General features: G+C 40.9%; 1 protein-coding gene across 3 annotated transcripts in view; it reads right to left on the bottom strand.

The window, feature by feature from the left end:
* The window catches only part of MAP3K15 (mitogen-activated protein kinase kinase kinase 15), a 180,963-nt gene that overhangs the window by 112,811 nt on the left and 57,141 nt on the right, over positions 1–11,011 (bottom strand). Inside the window, exon 1 of one of the 3 annotated variants that reach the window (XM_019524661.1) lies at positions 7,040–7,108. The exons of the other annotated variants lie outside the window; for them this stretch is intronic. The gene's annotated coding sequence lies outside the window, so the exon portion shown is untranslated. Of the gene's footprint in view, positions 1–7,039; positions 7,109–11,011 lie in introns of those variants that run through there. 3 annotated transcript variants of the gene reach the window in all.

Consider the following 11,011-nt stretch of genomic DNA (forward strand, 5'->3'; position numbering starts at 1 on the left):
TGCACATACTCTACTGAGGTTCAATTTCTGTGCTCAGTAAGTAGCAGCCCCCTTTTTAATGACTTCCTCTTTATTCCTTAAAGAAATACGTAGTACTCATTACATTTAGCTAATTTGTACATTTTTGTCTTCACAAAATATACTGGGTTAAACCTACCTACCCGTCTGAAGCTGGAACTGATGGATAGATGAGAGATAAATAAGAACTAAATTATTTACATGACATTTACTTTTTGGGGGGTGGTGTATACAGATATATTCACACACTTGTGGTGGGGTAGCTCCTGTATAATACTACAGTGTTGCAACATCCAGCATAAGGCAAGTATAGGGCACTTCAAAACACCTGCCTTGCAGGTACCACTTGGTTGGAAAAAGGCTAAGGGACATCACCCTGGCAGAAACGTGTCCTCACTGAGGTGTTAGGCTGTCAACAGTGGCTCTAATCTGTTGCTCTCTGGCAGAACCTACAACCATTAAGGCACTGAATGTCTGGACTCAGTCTGGCTTTTGGACTCTGACTCACTGGTTTAAAGGGGAGACGGTAAGTCTAGGGCAGCCACTGCTCCTCCATACTCTTGCCTAGGCATACACAGACAGGTAGTAACTCAAACTGGGGCTTTAACTGGAATATAAAAAAATAAAGACAGCATTTTGCAGTTACATGGCAGCTTTTATCCCATGATCCATTTGAAAATGTAGGTTGACTTTTGCAGAAGATATAATTCTGTTCCGTAATCAACTACTAGTACTTGGACAACAAAAACCTATTGGGATTAAAGCAATATCATACGAGTGTAATTATTCAAAATACGCAGTTTCTAATTAAAGTTGGGTGGAGAAAGGTACTTCCATTTTGGAGAATTTGAAATTTGATTTTGTTCTTATTTGGAAAGAAAGGCAAACATTTTTTAGTTCCCTGAGAAAAGAAATGGAGCCTTGTCCCTTAGGCAGTCTACTCAGTGTTGATGTCCTGAAGTTAGTTGCACTGTGGTTCCAGCCTTTGGACGTCCAAGCTGCTAAAAACAAATAAATTAATTAAAATAGAATAAAAACAAATGGGCAAGATGGTAGGAAACAACCAGGCTTCCATCTAAACCATAGCTTGGTCCTCTCAGAATTTCTATGAAACTGACCAGCCCCTGTGAAACATTTTGGATTTTGGTGAGTCTGTAAAATGTAAAAAACAAGGTTTCATTATTTATTTCTCCTCCCACACAAAACAGCTTTAATTCTGGTTTATACAAATTCTGTGGTGAATATCACCTCCTCAAAAGACTGCATTCCTAAATGCCAGCATTCAGATATCCAGTTACTTAACTGTAGATATTAAATACAATAACTAGATATCTAAATGTTATCCTTCAAGTTCACAAACTGTACCTACAAACTGGTGAGCAGTTTAAGATAATATTTGGCCCAGAAAGTCTTGCTAAATCCATAACTGTCAACCTTTAGAGTAATCTAACGGAATAAAAAAAGATAACAAGCACTGTTGGAACCACAGAGGAATCATCTGGGTTTATTGTTAACTTAGACACACACTGTATGAAGACTGAATTAACACTGAGAATGTATTACAGTAAGTCAGGGTAAAAAAGCATTGAGGTCATATGCAAAAGGTCATCAAGCCAAGCTTTGTAAAACCATAACAAACAGAGTTAAACTTTCACAAAATCTAAACATGTTATTATAATAATGTGGTCTGCATACACCAGCCATGAAATCTAATGCATTAATTCCTGAATCAAGCCCATAACTTCTGGTTAACTTTGAGTAGAGAGGCAACTAATCATGATAGAAAGACTCCAACAACACAGAATCTGTATCATATTTAGCTCAGCCATTCCAGTGGTTAATTGCCCTTTGATATTAAAATATTATCCCTTATTTCTAGTTTCTGAGCTGATGTTAGTTATGGCAGCTTGCTACAGCTCCCAGAAGACCATAACCAGTTAGGGGGTGCTACAACATACCTCAAGGTACTTCTAGCCCAGGGGCAGGCAAAAGACAGCCCACAGGCCAAATCTAGCCCACCAACTGACTGGTTCCAGTCTGCAGGTAGGCACCCACCAATTGATTAAATCTGACCCATGGCTGCCTCCATGGTGCTCCTCATGGAGCTGATCCCCACCTACTCCTGCCCAAGGCAGCCCATGCCATGCTTCCACCTGCACCCACTGGCCAGGCCCTGGCCAGCCTTCACAGCTTCCTGACATGGCTGGGCTTCTCCTGGTCCAGCTGCAGCCACCCAGGTACTGGCTCCCCTGCACCTCCAGTGGTTCCTCCTCCTCCTCCTGCCCCTGCTGCTCCGCTTCACGTGGGGGGCCACTCCAGCTGGAAGGCTCTTGGCCTAGCACGTGAGGCTCCAGCTCAAGTTCCTGGTCACCTTCCACCCACCCTGTGCAATGGGCAGCCACCTGCGGGTGGCCGAGTGGATAGAAGGCAGCCAGGACCTGGAACTGGAGCTGAAACCTTGTGCACTAGTACAGAAGCCACTTGGCTGCAGCTTCCCCCATGGCCTGGAGTGGCACAGCAGGAGCAGGAAGAGAAGGAAGAGCCGCTGCTGGAGGCAAGGGGGACCCAAGCAGCACCCAGGCAGCTGTAGCCACACCAAGACCAATCCTGCTGGGAAGCTGTACACACCAGCCAGGGCTGGGGCCAGGGCCAGGGCCAGGAGAAGCATGGCATGGGCTGCCCTGGGTGGGAGTGGCCAGGGCTTGGCCCCATGTGCAGATAGTGGGGGCAGCTGTTGGCCACATGGGTGGAGGGGGGGTGCGGACTCCACCTGCACTACCCGGGTGAGCTCTTCTGCATAAACCCCTTTCCCTTCCTCCCCACATCTAAAAGACAGTTACAGAAGGCCCCTACTCACATGGGTCTGCTTTGGTTTCCTGTACTTTTCATCTTAGTCTAGTGTTCTGAGTTCTTTTTATGTCCCACACAAGCAAACTAATATTTTCTACATCTTTGCTATGCTCATCAGATTGGTCTAATCACACACCACTGTCTGTGTTAGGAAAAATGAAATAAGCATCAACATTTAGAGGCTGCAGGGCACAAGGCTGACTAGTTTTTCTTTGGGTCCATATATAAAAGTACTTCACTTCGGCTGTGACTTCAGCTTTGAAATCAACATAGTAAACTGCTGATGATAGCTGTTATCGTTATAAGCATGACCTCAGTGTCATATTGCAAAGTAATGTGAATATGAGCCATCCTAACCTATAATTAGTATAAATGAAGCCATTCATAAAATAATTGGCCATCAAAAGCAGCACTGTTTACAGTTACTTGGTATCTTGTGCAAGTCTGTGATTTACTTTAATAAAAACAGAATCACTAGACATATCACAGCACCCTTAAAAAGATCTTGTATATAAATTACTTGAGAAAACAGGACTTGAGGGCTACTTACTGTATCTCAGTTACTGTGTCAGATTTGTACAGTGTATAACGGATGTATAATCTGAAGTGCCACTAACTGTATTATAATCTACTTCAATAGATATGCAATATCTCCCTAACTCACCTGCTGTACATTGTTGTAAGAATACATATTTTCACTCAGGGAAAGACACTAATCCCGCTGTAAACTAGTGAAGCTATGTATTTGCCACTGATGCCAATTTGGCCTCCAGGACCTTTAATATTGGCAGAAGTACATAAGGCAACCCAAACAGGACTTTTAGAGTGTGTGCTGAATTTACAGGGCTCCAGTGAGAGGAGAAAAACTCCTCAAAAACATATTGCAAATGTTAGTTGCAAACCACAGATGCGTAATGAACACAGAGTTCCATTATGCCATTTTTACAAATTCATTTGTATAACAGAATAACCTAGTGCTTTTCAAGGTAGTAATTTCCTAACACTATCCATAATTACCAGTAATTTACTGCTTGCACGGTGTTATTCCCCATCACTTGCTAATTGCATAGTCTTTGTATTTTAGTGCACTGATTCTTAAAGCAAAACCTAGTGACTTAATAACAATTATAGCTGCCCTCATCATTAACATGATTCATGATGGAACTACTTTGGAAAATGACAGAACAGCTCTGGCTTTATGCCAATGCTGGATTTGGCCATAAGGTAGTTGCAATCTGTTCAATTTTATGCAAAATTAGGTGCAGCTCTTGGGCAAGCTGCCATGAAACCATCCCTTGAACAATATTTGGAAATCCTGGTTTTAGTTAATATGGCCTTCTTGAAAAAAATATTAATTAGAACTTAATTTTATTGTAGCTGATCAAACCCTGTTACTTGATGTTACTAAACCCTAAATTATCAAAATGGCACAAGAAGCATCAGCCACTGGTCAATCACATTGTTAAGATTCTAACTGACCATGAATACTTAGGTTTGGTTAAACAAAGGGGTAATCTGGTGTCCATATTAATAAACTCATCTGTTTATAAAAATTCACAGGAACATAATTTGATACTATCCAGTCTGTGGTTTATATTTTTAAAATCAGGATTAGTGTTTTGCATCAACTGACTGCTTTTAAACCATATGAAGCAACACTAAAGATAAAACAAGAAATGAGCTCAGGTGAGTCAGAAAAGGTGTTTCACCCAAAGCCCGATACCAGCGTCATTGTCTTGCGCAACAGACACTACATGATCTAGAAAAGACAACAGTAGGTAGCATCTAATATCTTTATTTTCCAGTTTCTTACATTATGTGCTTTCTTTACCTCTTTCCAGAAGGATAACTTTTAATTATAATCTTTAGTTATCCTTACTAATCAATCCCTACTAATCAACCAAAAAATGAAACCGTTTTATGTTTGATTTCAAATATGGCACATCTATGCCAGTAATTCTCAATCACAGGTCAATGGCACCCTGGGGTGCCACAAGATTCTTTCAAGGAAGTTGTGGAGTGCCACACAATGTTAGTACAGTTAGATCTTTAGATACGATTCACAAGAGAAACCCGAAGATTTCAGATATGAATGCCTAGTGTTAAAACCAGTCTAATTTGTTGTGGTCTTTCCAAGTTCTTCGCAATCAAAGAACTGCTTCGTTTTTTTTTTTCTGCAGCCAAAAATCAAGTGAAAATGAAGAGCTAACATTTTCCAAGAGGTGCCTGGAGTCTATCAAGGGGTGCATGGGCTCTAAAAAGGATGAGAACTACTGGTCTGTGCACCGTAAAACAATAAAAAGAAAGGCACTCTTCTGATCAAGACGATTCTTGGGTTAAGATGACAGAAAGACTGAAAACATAAGTCAATTTATAGGACAGGTGTGGCCAAACCACAGCACACATGAAACAAGTAGCACAGGCAGCCTTTGTGCATGGCACACAGCAGATCTGGGAGAAAGAGGGAACGAAGAAGCAGATAGGGCAGGAAGCAGAAAAAGGAACAGATTAGGACAAGGGAGGGAATCAGAATGGAACTTAGGGAGAGTGTGGGGCTTACCTTGTGGCAAGCCTACCAAAGAGGTATAGGAGTACCAATTTAAATATCTGTTACGGTTTAGAAGCAGGCAGTACTTCTGAAGTCTTTAAAAAAAGACAATAACCAGCTTACTAGCCAATCAGACTAATATGATAGCAGGCAACGCAGGGCTGATGTGAGTTAAGATTAGCTTTCTAGTGTATCAGTATACTTGCATTCTGTCAGACAACCAAATTTCATAATAGAAGGGCCTCCCATGAAAAGCCCAACCCACAGTCCCTAATATTTAAATCTAAACAGTATAAGAAAAAAAGTACATAGCAGAAAAAATTGTGGACAGCAAACTGCTAGATCCCAACTCATACAGTGTTATCATTTCTAAGTCACCACCTTGGATTATACCTATAAAAAAAACAACAGCAGAGTAGTTAAAAATCCATACAAGAAAACCTATGTTAAAAGAACATTATTAAGGCTGCAGAATCATTAATTTAAAAAGATAGAAAATGCCAGAGTGAAGGATACTGAGGTAACCTTAATGTGGCATCCTTGGGTCTACGCATTAAAATACAGTCTTCAATTATATAATTACCTATGAGTTTTTTCCACAACACTCCTGCCTCATTCTGTACACAGCATGGACTTGCTCTGGTTATGAACCATAACTGTGTCTGCAAAGCCCCTTCCTCAGAAGTTAGAAGATATACAATAAATGACACTGGGGACCGCAGGAAGAAAAAAATGGTTTTATATGCAAGGCAGCTGAATGCTATTCTGGACATTTGGATTTCATTACAGCTCCTCTCCCAGAACCCCTAAAGTAACACAAAAGAAGTCACTTAAATCAAAAACTTTTCATAGGCCATTACCTAATAGCAAATTTTGCCTTTTCCTGGTGCCTGGCTTGAGACCCTGAAGTCTTACCTTTACCCTATGCAGAACAATGGGCACCTACAACTGCAAGTGAAAGCAATGCAGCCTGTACTTTGAGCATGTGAAGTGCTAGGTCTTTTGAAAAGAACCAGGCATTCAGCATCTCAACCTGAGTGCTCAAACATGGTGGATACTTTTGATTTCATATATTTATGCTTTGGCCTCTACCTTGATGGCCATAGTCAACCCTTCACTTCATTAGGGCATTGCAAAAATAAATTAATTCATGATTTTGAACTCCTGAACTGAAGAGCTGAGGAGGAAATTAATAATTCAGTCCTCAGTGAAGGGTTTGAATAGTGTGTAGTAAATAAGGCATAGGCTGCAAACTGAACAACAATAAAATAAAATATTGGGATACTCATGAAAATTGGGGTGCCATCCATCCTGTGCACTGAATGAGGCAGGGATGCTATAGATAAAATAGCACATGCAAGGATGATTAATTAAATTTGCATGAAAACTTTAATTCTGGCACTTCCTAATTTTCAAGTGGTTTACTTTGCAGCCTTAATAATGGTTTCAACATAAGCTTTCAGTTAGTCTATAAGGTACATCTCTATCTGCCTGCCTGATTTCAGGTTAACACAGCTAGCTACCTCTCTCTTTTCATTTTTGGTTTTTAATGCAATTTCATAGGCTTTTAAACAAACTGAAAAATTAAAAAATTCCATCATGTCACATTTCTCTGATACTAACATAGATCATCAGCAGGGCAGGAACCTTTAGATCCTCTGATCAAGCCTTTAGCCATTTCAGCTGACTGAGTCACTGGTAGCAATAAGAAGTTATCATCCTCCCTGTGAATCCATGCTAGAGAGAAAAGGACACTTTGTTAGTAGGTTTTACATAGGTTTGCTGACAGCAGGGGAAATAGTGAGACTGAGAATTATAGCTCTGTTTGCAGACTAAAGAAATAAGTCTTTCCCCACTTCAGGATAAAGGTATGTGCCTCAAAATACAGGTATGTTATGGTCATAGCAGGCCCATGATTGTTGTGACAACCATGAGATGCTGCATCAACTCCATGAAAAGAGGTCTTATCCCCATGCTCACTGAAGTCCTGCACTTGAGACAGAACAATCTCATGCAGATTGGGGAAGGACTGGCTAGGCTATAGTACGGAAGAAACAGATTGGGGAAGGACTGGCTAGGCTATAGTACGGAAGAAAAGGATCAGGGAAGAGGGGAGTCACAATGGATTCATAACACTGCATATAAGCCAACAGTGTACTCTTGTTGCAAAACAAAGAGGCTAATAGCATTTTGGGCTATAATCAACAGGAGTGACACTTGTAGATGAAGGGTAGTGATTCTCACACTCAAGTCTCACACTGGTGAGGCCTCACCTAAAAGTTCGTATCCAGTTTTGGGCCCCACACTTCAAAAATGATGTGGACAGATTAGAAAAGTTCCAGCAGAGCGTGGCAAAAATAATTACTGGCTTTTGAAACATGACTTATAAAATAGGCTGAAAGAACTAAAGTTATTTAGTCTAAGAAAGTCTAAGAGTTGATAGCAGTCTTCAAATACCTAGATGGTGGTTGTGTGGAGGATGGAGGCAGGCTGTTTCTCTGTGGTCACAGGAGATGGGACAAGGAGCAATGGTTTTAAATTGCAGCAAGCAGAATTTAGGTTGAATATTTGGAAGAACTTTCTGACCATAAGAGTGATTAAGCATTAGACCAGGCTACCTAGAGGGGTTGTGGAATCTCCATCCTTAGATGCTTTCAAGATCAAGTTAAACAGACAGTTAACTGAGATGCTTTAGTCAAGGACAATGGTTTCTTGAGCAGGGGGTTGCACTAGATGACCTCCTCAAGAGGTCCCTTCCAACCTGCTAATACTCTATAAATGTAACTTAATACAGAAAACCTAAGTAACTCTATTGTCAGCTCAGACCAAACTCTTAAGGGCCACAGTACCCAACTTTGTGCATCCATATATTTCCTACCTAGACAGAGGTAGACATATGATGTAGGCCCACTCACTGATTGAAGCAAAAAGACCAATACATCTGAACACCTCTCTTCTGACCCTTATACATCACCTTTAATTACATCATAGATATAACAAATATTTTTAGTCACTACCTTTATACTAACCTTACACTAAGAAGAACTTAAGATGAACTCTGAATTTTTGCCCTGGGGTAGAAACCAGAGAGATTCATAACTATCTTGTCATAGTAATGTGCTTGAAGAATTGTCATCATTACATTAATTACAATAGTATCAGAAATATGGATGCAATTTATTGCTCTGCCAGCACATGCCCACCCTAACCTGATTTGAAGAACCCAAGACCCCAAAAGTAATTCTCTACCACTTCACTCCATATCTGCAGCTCTCTGCAGCATTACTCCACAATAATTGAAAAGGCTAAATGAAATTAACAGCCAGCAGTGACTCAAAGCAGAACAAGAAGAAATGAAAGAATGAGATTCTCTTTTGATTGTGATTAGAATTGTGGCAGACTTTATTTGAAGTATTAATTAAATATTGGATTCAGTCCTATCAGACATTGGCATGCTCTAATTCCTACAATCAGCTATTCTGTTATTACTTGTGATGCATGTTGTTTCAGGCAGACTTTTTTAATAGGCTATAAGTAAGCTTTATCCTGGGTTGTAAGACAATAGCTAACAGAATATATTGGGTATACATCTTTTATGTATCCTTATGAATATTAACAAAACAAAACAAAAAAAATCAACAAAACATTAATTTAAAACTTCTCAAAGCTTGTAGTACAGCCTATAGAAGAAGGGGTTGACAATAAAGATTTTAGAAGAGTATGCACTTGAATTAAATGGATTCAAACAAATTTAACCAAGCCCTAAACAATGCATTTGTATCAAGCAGTGAACACAGCTTGAAAATAGCCACAAGGAAGTTGGTTTTAAAAAAAAGAATTCACCTTCAAGTGGAGCAAGCAAAAATCTGTAAACAGAAGAGATTAGTTTCTTCATTCTTCCTAATGGAAAAATGATTGCTCATTTCTAGAAAAGTATTTTCCATAACAACAGTGTTTAATTGTTCTCAGAAGCACATATGAATTAATGGTCAAACTGGGTAAGATGAGCAAATCACTTAATGAAGCATGTTAGTATGGAGAGCAAGTGCAGGAGAAGTTGATTTTGGTGGGGACGGGATGGGATGTAGAAACAAGACAGTAACTGGAAGTAAACGGAATGGGGTGAAGATTGTTACAACACATCAACTGTTTGCGATAATTTCTTGTGTACATGATCCTATCCCAATAAAATAAGAAGCACCCAGGGTAGCTTCCCTCTTTTTCTGCTGCAGGGCAGGTACGATGGAGAAACAGATGCCTGGTCCTTCTCAGACCATTTTTACCTTACATCAGCTGTTCATGTGTGTATGTTCTAACTGTACAAGATTTACTATACATCTGCAAGTTGCAATTTTTGCAGTTAATAAGCTGATCAAATGTGGACAGATTTTCCTGGAGGGCAATGAATATCACTTTTCTGATAAATTTTAACTTTCTACTTTACAGTTCTTGAGGCAATAAAGGTATCCTTTGAGAGTTTTAGATAAAGCAAAAGCAAACAGATTCAGAAAACTTCATTTTCAAAAATGGCCAAATCCTTTTTGGTGGAACTTTTACAGTCTCCAAGGGCACTTTTACACATGGTCGGGGGGGGGAGGCCAGTGCTTTAATTAGAGTGGCTGCAAGAGCTGCTCTAAATTAAAACACTGCAGCATCTCACGTATCAGCATCCCTGAGCTTAAAAATGGTGGCGGGGTGCTTCAACTAAAGCTCGTTTGATAAGCTTCAGTTCAAGCACCTCCACCATCATTTTTAAGTGTGGGGACTCTGATGCATAAGACACAGGAGGCTTCTGGAGAACAGTAGTTAACAGATATCTGGGTTTTCCATTTCTCATGGAAAAACAGAAACAACTGTAGATTTACTATTTTGCCCAAGCAAAATGCGGATTTTTCATTTTAACAAAGAAAAATGCAGATTTTCCTATTTTGCAAAGAGCCCTTTGCAGACTGGCAGAGTTGCAGCCTGCAAGAGGCTAGGGGGACTGGAAGGAGGGCAGTCAGGCAAGGGGTGCCATATACATGTATATGCACATGGCTGCCAGGCAGCCTAGAGAGCAGCTCCCACACTTACATTGGGTGGCGGGGAGGGAGAGAACTGGGATCCCCATAGGGAGGGAGGGAGGGAGGGAGGGAGTTGGCTGGGGCTGCCACAAGGCCCTGGTAGGCTCATCCAGGGGACAGGGAATGGAGCCAGCTCCCTGCCACTGCATGCATTCCCAGAGGGCAGGGGGAACCCATGCCCCCCACATCTGTGCATGAGGTGGGGTGGGGACAGGTGCAGACTTAGGCTCCCTGACCTGCTGCCCTCCCCCTGGGCCTTCCCAGCTTGGTGGGCAGGACCCCATGCAGAAGGGCAGAGCAGGGTCACGTGAGAAAGCTCCTTGTTGCTGCTATGAGCCCCATGCTGCACTGGCAGCAGCAGGGGCGGTGGCATGGGGTTATGCCTCTTGCTACTCCAAGGTATGCATGCATACACACACACACACACACACTGTATGTATATGTATTAGTGGCGCTTCATTTTAATCATGGAAAAATGTGGATTTTGGGTTACTTTCTTAACCCGAAAATTAGGGATTTTTTTTTTTTTTTG

The sequence above is a fragment of the Gavialis gangeticus genome, unplaced genomic scaffold (assembly GCF_001723915.1).
Source record: "Gavialis gangeticus isolate Ggan-Ray unplaced genomic scaffold, GavGan_comp1, whole genome shotgun sequence".
Classification (NCBI taxonomy): Eukaryota; Metazoa; Chordata; order Crocodylia; family Gavialidae; genus Gavialis; species Gavialis gangeticus.